Source organism: Cydia fagiglandana, chromosome 1 (assembly GCF_963556715.1).
Source record: "Cydia fagiglandana chromosome 1, ilCydFagi1.1, whole genome shotgun sequence".
NCBI lineage: Eukaryota > Metazoa > Arthropoda > Insecta > Lepidoptera > Tortricidae > Cydia > Cydia fagiglandana.
This window is the reverse complement of record NC_085932.1, coordinates 25161223-25175302: the sequence shown is the minus strand read 5'-3', so window position 1 is coordinate 25175302 and position 14080 is coordinate 25161223. Positions and strand designations below refer to the sequence as shown.

At 35.1% G+C, this 14080-nt stretch overlaps 1 protein-coding gene and 1 long non-coding RNA gene across 3 annotated transcripts in view; one reads left to right on the top strand and one right to left on the bottom strand.

The window, feature by feature from the left end:
- The window catches only part of LOC134668106 (uncharacterized), a 518821-nt gene that overhangs the window by 379833 nt on the left and 124908 nt on the right, over nucleotides 1-14080 (bottom strand). The gene's annotated exons all lie outside the window — the stretch shown is intronic.
- Nucleotides 11519-14080, top strand: part of LOC134668046 (uncharacterized) — a 101686-nt gene continuing 99124 nt past the window's right edge. Inside the window, exon 1 of one of the 2 annotated variants that reach the window (XM_063525503.1) lies at nucleotides 11519-11771. The gene's annotated coding sequence lies outside the window, so the exon portion shown is untranslated. The remainder of the gene's footprint in view (nucleotides 11772-14080) is intronic. The other variant, XM_063525497.1, reaches the window with a different exon arrangement.

Below are 14080 nucleotides of genomic sequence, written 5' to 3'. Positions count from 1 at the left end.
TCTACTGTGAATATGAGAATACAGCGAGGATATAGTCCGGCCCCTCGCCACGGCCGGTCTTCTCAGCAACATCGGACTCCCCAACACTACACCAGACTAAAACTCTTATATAGTTAAGAGTTTTAAAACTTTGATAGCGCGATGTAGACCCGCGTTCCGGATTGGTTGATTCAAAAAGTAATTTGGTTTCGTGCTGTTCCAGTCAGTAAACTCGTGCAGCAAAAAACGGTGATGGTTTAAGCACGTCGGCACTCGAGGCGCGTGTAGCGGTATTCGAGCATTAAAACATACCTAGCTAAGATATGTTTTAACACTTTTAACGCAATAGCGCTGGAAATAGTTAAACAATCAAATTTAACTTAATTGAACCGTTTTCATGTTCAATAGAGCTTAATAAGGTAGGTAATAAATACACAACTCTTAGTTAGCAAGGTTTGGTAAAATTTCTCTTTGCTGTCAAATTCGTATACTTAAGTATAGGGTTTTGTTCCCCGGATTACTATTTTACGATAACCGTATACATAACACGTATACGTTACGATAACAGCCTAATATTTATGAACTGATTAAAATAATTTTACGTTCCGGTACAGTAAGTAGATCACAATCGTAGCTGTGTTTGTATTTTTTCACCACACCAGCTCGGAAAGGCTTACTTTGCACTTCAAAAACTGATAGCAAAGTAGGATTTTATTCACATGTGAGGCAAAGTAATCATATGTAAATTTTGAGTTGTTTTATTATGTTTGCTGTTAGAATTGACTTTTAAATGATGACTTTGGATGATACATATTTAATAACATTCATTTGGATTTGATTTGGTATGATTTTGTTTGATATTTTACATTTAATATTTGCTTCGGATTTGGGGTGGTAAAAAATTTTGTGTTTCACTCGGGGGCAAATTTTGTTTAACCCTCATGCTTTGAAACCCTCGCAACGCTAAGATTCCATTTTTCGAATTAAATTTTGGAATCTTTCGCTTGCTCGGGTATCAATATTAGCACGAGCAGTTAAAAACAACAACTTTGCCCCTTTGTAAAACACATAACTATTTATAACGTGCAATCGTGCATCTAAGTAGCATCCTGCTGTGAAAAAATAAATTCACACAGGCAATAAAGCAATAAGTTGTTTGAATCTTTGTTTAAGAGTACCGTACACGCGTATTCGGGAAACGAGATAATCACAAGATCTAGAGACGATATAGAGATCAACTAGATTTACATTAGATATCGACTAGATGTGACTTGGATATCTAAGTCATTACTTGTCGAAATCGTTCAAGAGGACCTCCAAAATCGCGGAAACGTCAAATTTGACATTTCTATGCTACAAATATCTTTAAATTATCCATATCGTAACTTGTTGAGGTCTAGTAGAGATCTAATTCATTTCCCGAATCGAGCCGGTAGTCACCTGGAATCCTTTATTTAATATAACCAATGCAACATTATTACCTTATCTCAAGTACCTACAGGTAATTTACTATAGGTATGCTATAAAATATGAGGTACATAACCTAGCGGTTTTTCTAGCATATTGTAATTAATCAAAATAAGATTAGAACGTGTCGAAGATACAAAACATGATGTTCTGCAAATCAGATTTTGCCTAAAAGACCAACTGCGTACCACTCGATGGCTAATAATTTAGCTATCTGGAAAGATGTCGCCGTTAACAGGCTTGGCAAGTCTCACTCGTATTCATGACGGAGAGTCCTCGACATCGATCTGAATTTCAGGCACGTTTTGAAGGCATAGGGCCCGCTTACTTCCTCAACATCATCTAACTTGAAGAGAATTTGAAAAATTGACCGTTATTTCGTGAAGAATAAGGTTACTTTTACAGTAAATTTGGAAGTTTCGGTAGGAATAGTTCATATGAATTATGAAAGCCGACAACCTGTTTAAGAATAGTTAATCGGAAATTCGAACTAAAGTAATTATTTATACGTACTGCAAAAAATATTATGTTTACTACATGAAACAAGCTAGGTATTTATGCCGTGCAGAGTTCGTACCTTGCTTTGCACTTGCCGAGCTGTTCGCGAGAAATATAGATGAACTGATTAATTATTTAGTGCTAATTACATTTTCATAATTAGGATCATGCATGTTTATTTTTGTTTATTTTAAATAATTAAAACCGTTCAACAACACCAAATTAATGTAAAAATGTGGAAATATGCAACATGCTAAAATAACAACGAGTGACTCTATGAGCAGTGGACCCCGCGAGATCCCATAGAAGCCATTGAAAAATCTCCAAAAATGTAATTAAACAAATAATGGATGGTATATCGAATATAATTTCTCATTTTTATACAAGCTGAAACTGAGATGTTTCTTGGTTTATTTTTAGAAATGCTCATTTTAGCGCTTTTTAAAGTAAATTATATCACACAAGAACAAGATTTTCGTAGGTACCAAAGTTGGACTCGATGTCATGAGGTATTTTCTACTAAGTAGTCAAATTTATTGTTTTTAGCAAAAGATATTTTAACCTAAGTATGTATTTAAAAAGCAAAATAGAATACTTATTTAATTAAATTTAAGTTTATTTTATTAAGTTTTTAAAGCACTTCTACCTATAACCGAAAATACGTTTCGTGCACAAACAGCAATACCATAACATAAATATTAAATAATAATTATACATTTTATACCGAATTGTATTGATGGGAAAAAAATATTTAATAATTAAAATAATACATAAACTAAACTTAAATACAAATAAAAACTAAATAATATAAAAAAGTGCCTACTGAAGCCCGTCCCGGGCTGCCCCCGACGCAAAGGTGCCCATTAGAGTGACATTCCATTTCCAACTGCAGCTGCAATACTGTTCATTTTACTATGGAAACGCGTCGCTGTCATTGTCAATTTCCATAGAAAATGAACAGTATTGCAGCTGCAGTTGGAAATGGAATGACAGTTTTACGCTCGCTGCGTTGCCGCGTTGGATTGCGATGGACATTTGGACAACCTTTGCATTTCAACCAGGCGACAACCCAGCTCCCAGAGGAAGGACTTACCCTCAGCACACCAGCAGAGGTCTCGACAAACATTGTATTGATTAGATATTAGTTTGGAAGCATCCGTGCGTTTCGGGTCTAAAAGATAAGAGAATACAATTCAAAAAGAACTAAAAACGCCATTATTTATGAGCTCAGGAAGTTCGAAATGGCGCCGGGTCGGGTCGCAGTCGTACGTTTGATTAATGTTTAGGCCAAGGAACCCTTTGGGGCAAATATTTTGTCCGTCTGTTCTGATAACTCAAAATATACAGAACTTTAAAAAGACGAAGGATATACTTTTTCCTACAGGGTATTGCGTACCGGAGGGTTCTTTGGAGAAGTTATTATGGTGAAAATAAATACATATACATACTTAATTTTTTTTTGTTTACAGCACCTATTTAGATAGTAGTTGCTCCTACACCATTAGACATAAATATTACCTATCTATACCTGTTTAGATATTTTTAAGTATACATTGCAGGTCGAATATACTATTCCACATTCAATTAGTTTATAGAGTATATTATTTAGTTAGGTTAAGATTTTTTTTAACTATCGAAACTTTCGTTTGATCGGGAATGAAATGATGAAACTTTTCGTCTATATTAGCACACACAACACTAATAGCAACTTTGCCTCTTGTTTATACAAATAACTATTGTATCTACTTCACATTTATATTCTAGACATTTCTTACTAACAAGTGTTTGGTTTCTGAAGGTGTATCGGTCCAACGTATCACACTTCGACGGTTCTATTCGGTAACTTTGCTCACTGAAACATGAAAGGCGTTTGTCTGCATTGCGTATCTTTCTCGTATGTTTCCTTCGGATAATATCGTAACAATATGTACCTAGTACCCTGCTCACTTCCTACTACAATATTAATACAGGATACACTAGTATAAAGCTCTTCAAATAAATCTTAGCATATATTTATCAAACCTTATCAAATCTTACTTATCAAACCTTTTCACGACATTTTTCGTGCAAGTTATTGTTGGGGCCCGATTCGGATTTTGAAATAGACATCTATTAGATATCATTTAGACATCACCAAGATACGATAACGATATGTTTAAGATCTAACCTGTCAAATTTGACATTTGCGCGATTCTGGAGATACTCTTGAATGATTTCCACAGGATATGACTTAGAGATCCAATTCACATCTAATAGATATCTTACTCTATCTAACGTAAAAGTGACATTCATCATCATCATGGACATCAACATGGATCATCATTCAGGACGTCCACTGCTGGACATAGGCCATAGGCTAAAAGTGACATTGGTTGCCCGAATTGCGCTGCAAAAGAGAACTAGTTGATATCTAAACTATAAGGTATCTAGAATGGATCTAGTACGTGTTGTCTCTTGTGAATATCTTGAAGTTCGAATACGGCAGTTGTACTTCTCATACCTATAAAACTTGAAGGTAGCAATAACAATAAAGAAGGGAAAAATAATTAACAAATTACTTTGCTGTTGATGGAAAAAAGCTGTAAATAATTTCATTTTGCATGAAAGTGCTTGGTCACCCGTGAGTCCATTTCCAGCCCCGGTTATTCGTGTTCTAGAAAGTGTGATGTAAATTACAAACCAAGTTAACTTTTGTAAATAATATTGTAGGATATGTACGTGTTAATCTGTTAAGTTTTACTTTTTGTTCCTTATTCTTTAGTCGATCCTTGATTCCTACGGATCATGACAATTTCCTGAGGTTTTGCATCTTCGATGATTTGTCTCCATCTGCTTCCATCCAAAGCACTACTAAGAAATGTTTTATTTTTATGTTAGGTTATCCTGTAATACGTATACTTCTTCATTTAATAATCATTTTAAATATAACGTAAAATTTTGGTATCTTTGCAAAAATAAATTGAATATCGCATGAGCTTCCAATTCCATTGAAGTTAAAAGCCAGATATTGAATTTAGTTTTGTGAACCTCGTATTTTACCCAATCGCATATAGTAAAAGCAACCTTATTTCATTATACATATAGTTCATAGTTCAAAAAAGTGTAATGGAATTATGAATTCTAGGAAATAAGCAGTGTCAGATCTATGGCAGATAGTTAATTTACATTTTAATTGAATACACCGGGGCGCTGAAAAGTGCGATTTTTAAGAAGGATGAGCTTTCATGGCTTCACCTAAATATTTTACCTACGCTTAGAAAAATTTGGACAGAGTTTACTATAACATCGCCGCACTGTTAACTGTACGTTGGTGGACCTTATGCCTTTTGTAATAATAATAAGACCCTCCGATGTACAGTTAGAAGTATTGCTGTTTGTACAATTTTTTTTTCTTTACCTTCAAGGGTTTATTTAAATCAGGCACTTGTTATGTTGTAATAATTATTATAGTCATATGATTTATTGTATTTTTTTAAATGCATTTTTCAATATTGTACCTTTGTCAGATATTTAAGGTTAGGCAAATATATTCGTTTAAGGGCCAATTGCACCAACCACATTTGACAGACTGATCAACGTCAGCCAGCGCGCCCCGGCGCTTTTCTATGAAACTATTCATACATAAATATTTAGCGAACTCTTTAACGATACGAACAGTTTGGTGCAACCGACCCTTAATAATGCACAAATCATTACGAGTAGGTACTATATAATATAAGGACTGTCTTGATAAATATTGCGATAGACGCATCATAGTAGCAACCAACTGCCATCTCATACTCCGCCGAGCTTTTGCATAATGTCAGTGCTTTCATGTAGACAATTACAGTACCGATAAGTAGTACCTAGGATCGCTATTAGCATTCCCGATAGGGAATAAACGTAAATGTTTAATGACCGGGCCAATTACACTAGATTACGGAGGGTTTAGACTCTAGACTAGCGGACTAAGATACGAGAGTACCTACTCGTATCGTAGTCCGCTTAGTAACTCGTAGAATAGTACTTAACCGGCGTTCTAACCTAGTCGATAGTGACCGAAGCAGAAGCAGGAGGTCCCGGGTTCGAATCCTGGTATGGGCATGTATTTATATGTTTATCACAAGTATTTATTCCTGAGTTATAACTCAGGAACTACTTAACTAAGTACTTAACTAGGTATTTATCAATATATACCTACCTATTGTCGTGTAGTCCAGTCAGCAGCAGAAGTTGCTAAGCGGGCGAGATGCTCAAAATTACCTTTACGCTCTTATTCTCTTAACAATAAAGTCACGTCAACATCATTTTGAACACCTCGCCCGCTTTGCAACTTCTGCTGCTGACTGTACCTACTCACAGTACAAGCCTTATAAGAGCTTACTTAGGTCGAATTTCGTATACTATTTTCTCATAATATTTAATAGGTAGGTAGGTTGTCACACTCAAGTGCATATTGCAATTACCTAGCAGTTGTTGGAGCCATTACAAGCCACAATTCATATGAGACATTATTTTTTATCATACTTTATTAAAGGATGTTATTCCACGGAGGTGTACAGCTAATTATATAACAGCTAATTCATCCGAAGTTGTTTATTTATTTATACTTAGCTGCACAGCTACTAGTACAATTAAGGTAATGGTTTTAGTTTAATTGATTCTTTATCGACACACAAGCCCCAGCAAACATTTTTGGTCGATATTCCGAAAAAGGCACCTATTTTAGGTCGCACAATTTAGGAGACCAAAATGAGGCACGTCGAATCGACGTCGTGGGCACGTCGAGTCGACATAAATGGGGAAAAAACGCACGTGCCGGCGACGTATTTATTGACGGTAAATTAGTGATTACAACCATTAGGTCAACACTAGGTCATGTTTCCGACGTGGATTCGACGTCGCCACGACGTGCCGCGTAGTGAAAATGTACTAATTTGGTATTCTTTACCACCTTTAGACGTGATGGCGACATATTTTTATCCATATAATTACTCTGCGAGGCAATATTTAGATGAGACGCGATGAAGAGAAAAAGAGACACAAACATTACGCTTATATATTCTTTTCACTCAGAAACAAAATGTCTAACAAGAAAACAACTTTAAGTTGTGCAATGATAATGGCGGCCACTAAGTCATGTAAAATAATTTAGGCCGATTACGCTGATGAAGAACGATGAAATCTAGTGCACAGAAATTTTTTTCGTGCAGTATGTTAGGTTTACATACAAAACTATCGATGGGCTTTTGAAATATTTAAGTTTTCAACATTTTATAAAATCAAAATGCATATATTTGCTCGTAATTGAGTGTTGTAATTGAATATTTGTGTGTGTGAGTGTATTGACTTGATCAAAAATATTGTTTTATTTTGAATATTAGCACAATGAAGTACCGTGCGATGGCACCATTCAAGATATAACAACTTAAATTATGCAATTTAATATTTAGCATCTCGTTATAATGAAAGAAAATGGCGGCACAACCTTATGGTATTGATAGTACTTTACAAGTGATTTTAACTATATGGTCGCAATTTGGTATCTATTTTAAGTAACATTTACCTAAAATTAGTAGCTAAAACGACATAAAATCGACGACCTAAAGGTCTCCGTATAAGAAATAATTACGTCGCAAATACACCTAAAATGTCTTATTAGTACATTTGACCTATTGGTCAGACTTTGCAGTTAATTTTACCTAATATTTCGACTTTTTTTCAACCATTAAGTCCCTGACTTCATGGTCCCCGTATAAGAAATAATTACGTCGCATATACACCTAAAATGCCTTATTAGTACATTTGACCTATTGGTCAGGGTTCGAAGTTAATATTACCTAATATTTCGACAGATTTTCAACCATTAAGTCCCTGACTTCATGGTCTCCGTATAAGAAATAATTACGTCGCATATACACCTAAAAGGCCTTATTAGTATATTTGACCTATTGGTCAGGGTACGAAGTTAATTTTACCTAGTAATACGACTTATTTTCAACCATTAAGTCCGTGACTTCATAGTCCCCGTATAAGTAATAATTACGTCGCAAATACACCTAAAATACCTTATTAGTAGATTTGACCTATTGGTCAGGGTTTAAGGTTAATTTTACCTAATATTTTGCCTTATTTTCAACCCCTAAGTCCCTGACTTCATGGTGTATTTATGAAGTGAAATTTACGTTTTATTATCCCTATATTTTGACTTGGAAGTAAAAGTGTACAATACGTAAAATAATTGGTGACTTAGGACGTAATTTTCACTTAAATTGGTAAAATCTTCTTCGAGCCTAGGAAAAAATACTTAAAATGTTTGCTGGGGCTAACCTATATACAGAGTGGAACATTTCTAGAGACTGAGCTGAAAGGATAGTGTTGTACAATCGAGTTATTACAATCGTAAAGCTGGATTAAATTGTAAAATAAAATAATTAAAATGAAATATTTTTATATCAGTGAAAACATACATTAACATTTTATATTGACACGCGTCATGTCATTCATACGATCTACTTGAGATTTTTGCACTAATGTTTAACAAACTGTATCTCAAAAACGGTTAGAAATATTAACGTGATCAATAAGTGAAAAATAAAGTACGTAGCCTAAATAATTCCCCGTTTGCATAAAAGTCCTTCGTTTTGTTCCACCCGATATAATTATATAATATATCGCCAGTCAGCCAACTATCTCGCAATGTCCAATGATAGTGTTTTAACATTGTATCTGTATGATAAAATTTTAGATTAAAATGTGCTTTAATATAAATCATATCACTATTATTAAAGCACCCGCCTGTCATATATGTCCTTCGCCTTTATCAAGAAGCTTCTAATTTCACCCTTACGCGAGCCTACAAAATTCCATTAACACTATCCATCAAGAAGAAGCAATTAAAGCTTGACACACATAACCCGTAATACCGTACTGTATTTATTCAGTGGTAGGTAATTAGGTATAGGTACTTATTTATATTTGAAATTGTTTTCAGTTACCGCTATAGTTTTTCCTGAAATTATTTTGTATGGATTATAATGAATTTAAAATACATCCCAAATTTTACCACCCACTTGCTTTAATTAGCCAGCTAATTTAGTCATTGATTGCAACATTTAACCAGATACAGTCGTGTAGTTATTTAGTTAATTTGGACATTGATGAGTTTAATGTTCGGTTAGATAAGGTTAGTATTTTATTGTTTATTTAGTTATTATAATATATTTAATATCTCTAACACTTTTAGGTTACTTTTAAATCACTTGGCTGAGTGAACCAGTCGTTTTCAAAGAACTGACTTTCAATACGCCAAGTTGTTAAACATTAAGTTATTTTCTATTGGCCTAGGGTACTAATTAGCTGGCTAACTAAACCAGAAGGCTACGACATTTCTATTGAAATGCCCGGCCCGGACCCGGACATTCTTAAACTCAGCACGGTAGGCAAAAAAGCAAATTATCCTTAATATTCATGAAGTACCTATCTCGTGCTATGATCAATGACAAAAATTATCAATTACATACACGTAAAATCTGGCCAAAATCCATTGTAGGTATCTTATCTAAGACAGACAAAAACAAAAGAGGCCTTGTCACCGAATTTTGAGCCTCTGGATTTACATAGAAACATTTATCCCGCTGCTGCGGTATTCATTCAAGCGCGGTAAATACAATAAAGCAGTTATTTATCTTCACACAACGAAAGCAAATATCCTATGCTCTCATACGCTTAGGGTATGATTTTGAATTATTGATAATTTTGTATTACATATTATTGTTATAACGTAAACATTAACTTTGGAACATTCTTAGTACGTGGGTACTACTAGCCCCTTGGACTATACTGGAATAAGAAATATTTTTTTGCTCTAAGTTCACTTTGTACCAAAATGCGCAACGAGCAGGTGCGACTGTAAGAAAAAATAAGGAAAAGTATACAATCAATAACCTACATGATTATTAATCAAAAGAACGGCATCGGTCGTACCTAACGTATCGAAATTTGAGGCTATTCAACTATGTAGTCGGTAGCATTGTAAACATATCCGCCCAATTCAAAGTTTTCTTTAATCAAATAAAACCAGAACATACTCAGATGATAGAGTATCCCAGAAGTCAAAGTACTGTTCACGTTATTTTCTCTGCCGCTCATACATACGTGCGGTCGTTTACTATGTAGATAAGCCCAAACAAAGCGGGGTACCTATGCCTACTACTACCATAGGTAGGAGTATATTGCTAGCCCGTAAATTCTTGCTTGCATCTGGTATGACGAAGAAGGTTCTCCGCTTTGTTTGCAAGAATTATCCATTAATTAATTACTCTACTATGTTTCAACTAGGCGCCCTGATTTTAATTCCCTGGAGGTGTGTAGAGACTGCGAGCGGTTGGTTTGTGTATAAGGTCCTGCTGAACAAAATTAACTTGAGAATGTCCTCAGCTGTGGCAATTCCCATCTCAACTCAAACTGAATTCTCTACTCACGGGGATTGTGCCCTTCCTTCGTGATTGCCGTCTATATATAAACTGTGTTTCATACCTTTTATCGAAGATAGCTTGTTTTTGAATTAGGATCTATGCCTACTCTGAGCAGTGGAAATTCTTTAACCTCAACTTAACCTTTTCCAGGCATGTTGTGTACCGAGCTCCTAGACTAGACCATATGTTGAGGGTTCCCAACCTGAAAAGGTGGTAATACATAAATAATAGCATCTGTCAAATACAAGAAAATGTTGGCTACAGATCGAAGGTCATTAAGGCAGTCAAACGCGCGTGGCCGTTGTTAACAATACCTACTCAATTATTGATAAACAATTTGTTAATATGCACGGTGAAATGGAAATGGGCAATCTAACAATATCAATTATAAAATGATTACTATTTCTTTTTTGTAGTTACGGAACGGAAACACACAAAAGTAAACAGTGCACAAAGATTTGTGACATTGCAAAAAATAAGATAGCCAAACCGTTTGTTCCTGTCCAGCCTGCCATGAAATTTAATGAATTTTCGTCTCGTTAACTATTGCTTAATGTCCCTTGAGTTTTGCATCGTTGGATACCCGCTGCTAATTTAGCATATTAAATTTGATGAAGTCCGGTCCGGATACAGAAAAAAAAATTGTTATGACTTAAATATTGTTTAAAACGTCAGCAAACCTCATTAGTTCCAATTTCATTGTTCCTACATCTCTTTTCTCTTGTCAAACTTCACCATCTACGGCAAAACCCTATTAGCTGAAAAATAAGCATAACACTTTGATAAATACCTGAAAAATACGCGGTCCCGTGAATTCAAACTCTAACAATAGCATTGTTGATCCGCTGAGAGTTTACACGCTCCTTAAAAGGCTTGCTACACGGTCGCCGACAAGCCTTCTAACCGTCTGACCTTGGTCTGTCCTTGGTCAGTTTTGGTCAAATTTTGTTGGTAACAACTGTCTACACGGTCCGGGACCGGCCAAGGCCACGCGGTTTGGGGGCTTGTCGGCGACCGTGTAGCAAGCCTTTAAGCCAAACCCTTTCAGTAATAACCGCAAAGCTCGTCGTCAAGCCTGCGGAAGCCTTCAGTCCTGTACAAACTTGCGGCAGTGCCCGAAGGTTCGCCGCGCCGGTCGCTTGCACCCATGCCGCTCTGCGCGGAAAACTTCGCAACTTCACCAAGTCAATCTAAGTCAATAGTTACAAGTAATGTGTTCATAGAACATTTTTAAAGCATTTAGTAACACTTTTAATCTGTTTGCTAGACCTTTTAAACGGTGGTGTGTAGTGTATAAATGAGTGATTACTTTCATTCTGTGTGAATTTATGTTAAGTGACAGGTGCAACTAATTTTCTTGCTTCAACTTAGGTAAGTGACGCTTTTAATTCAGCTAACTTAGTTTTGATAAATTATGAATTTACGAGGTTATTCATAAAATATTCCCTTATTCATATAACTTTATGGGCCTAATTTAGTTAAATAAATTGTGTTTTATCCCTTTCTCACAAATAGGTACATAAGTCAAAATAAAGACAAACGATCATTATCCAATTACGGTTTGTAGCGCGTTTATAAGGGAGTTAGTTTTTTGCTATGCCTGTAACAGAAGTTTTCATAAGTAAGACTAGGTACCTATCACAAAAGCCGAAACAAAGAATGACTTCCAAGGCAATAGAGTTAATAAAACGTACCAGTTTTAAGTAACAATATAAACGTCGCCGTGTCTATGACAAACATTCCCACCTACTTAAACTTCACGCTCCTTTCCAAAGCACTTTGCAATGTAGTTAATTTTATAAGACTTCTATTATAGTGGAGCTACCGACTGCTCTGAAAGCCGGGGCAAAGTAATGAAAAGGAATTCTCAAAGGCGAAGTAACCGAAGAATGAAGCCTGATATGAAATAAAAAGAGTTGAAACATGCTCTAATAAGAAATATTATGCTGTGATAAAACGACAAAGAAAACCGTATGACGACGGAAGGAAATTGCTTGAGTCTTATTCTATAGTAATAAAGTGGAGAAAGGTTTATAATAGCTTGTCAGGTGTTCGGTTTTTAGCAGAATACCGCACATTTTATTAACAATGCGGAATAACGGTTACCCTTTACGTGCCATTAATAAGCATGCGTACGTAATAGGTATGTGTGACCACATGGTGACCACACAGTGTAACCACGGAGGTAAAAGGAAAAGGATTAAATAATTTGTGTGCACGAACTATAAGTCTACCACTTTTGTTTATTATTTCTAAATGTATTTCTTTGTGGGTTATTTTTTTATTTGATTACTAAGGTAGGTAGTTTTAATTGAGATTAAGTATGAAAAAGTAAAATCTCAATAAACACACACTTATGAAAATTTAAACTAAACTACGTTAGCCTATTTTAACCTATGGGGTAATTAATTAAAAAATATATTTATTGCCGACTCGATGATAATATAAGTAGGTTCCTATATTAAGGCGTGCTTTTTCCGTAGGAGCTATGCGAACCAGTTTTTTGAATCCATTAGAAATATAAGAAACAATGTTTTAAAATTGTGAAAAAAAAAAATCTTATACTTAAGGATCTGGCAGATACGTTTTGGATCTCAAAAACATGATTAGATAAACTTTGCTCGATAGAAAAAAATTCCAAAGTTACGCCTTTTTTTAACAATAAATCCAAACGATATCTACAATACAAACTTTTTTGACTTGTTTTTTACACAAATGTATAGGTAATAAGATAATCTAGACGTTTTGGATCACTTTGTCTCGGTAACATCATTAAAATAATTTCTATGTTTCAATACCTACTAAATCCGCAAGCGCAATCACTCGCGAACGCACTTACGCCCTCTTCAGTCGCGCGGCAGCGCTTGTAGAGGACGGACCTGTGTCAGTGTGTTCCGCGCGGTCACGTGATTTTACCATTTACAAACAATGGGAAACAAAGCATATGAAACGTAAGAAAAAGTCACTAAGTGCTATAAAAACACACTTTCTGATAACAGAAGCATCTAATACTTTACGAGGTGGTTGAAAGCGCCTAGCTTTACTACATCAACAGTTAAAATATTTCAGTATTTTCACTAGGTCAGCAACCAATTTCAATGTAGGTAAATAATATTATATTCCTAGATAATATAATTGTGAGTATGTAAGTATGATATATTTACAGTATTTCACCTTTACTGATATACCTACGTCCGATCTGCAAAATGATTATATTCCTTCGTGCTCTTTGACTCCTTTGAAAATCAGAAATTATTTATTTGGATTGACACAGTATGGGGATGTTACAATATATGTATAGTGTTACGCTTTTAGTATGAGGATGCCGAAGGCGCCCGGCTTTGGATCGCATGCAACGTGCCAGGCCCGTCAAGCGTGCAAATTCATCATCATAATCATAAATTTATATAAATATAAAATGTCAAATTGAAATACTTGAAAAAATTACCATAATAGGCATATCGCAATACTATTATTTAATAACTAAATACATATCAATAATTTTAATATTTGACCACGGTCGACATGAATTAAATATAATTGAGAGTTCCAAGTGCCTACAGGCAGTTCATCTTGTGCTTGGTTGTATTAGTCTTGTTCGAGAAACTGAACACGGTGAAAAATAGAGATAATACTCCTAAAAATACGTGTGATACCTCATTAGATTCGTCATAATGCCT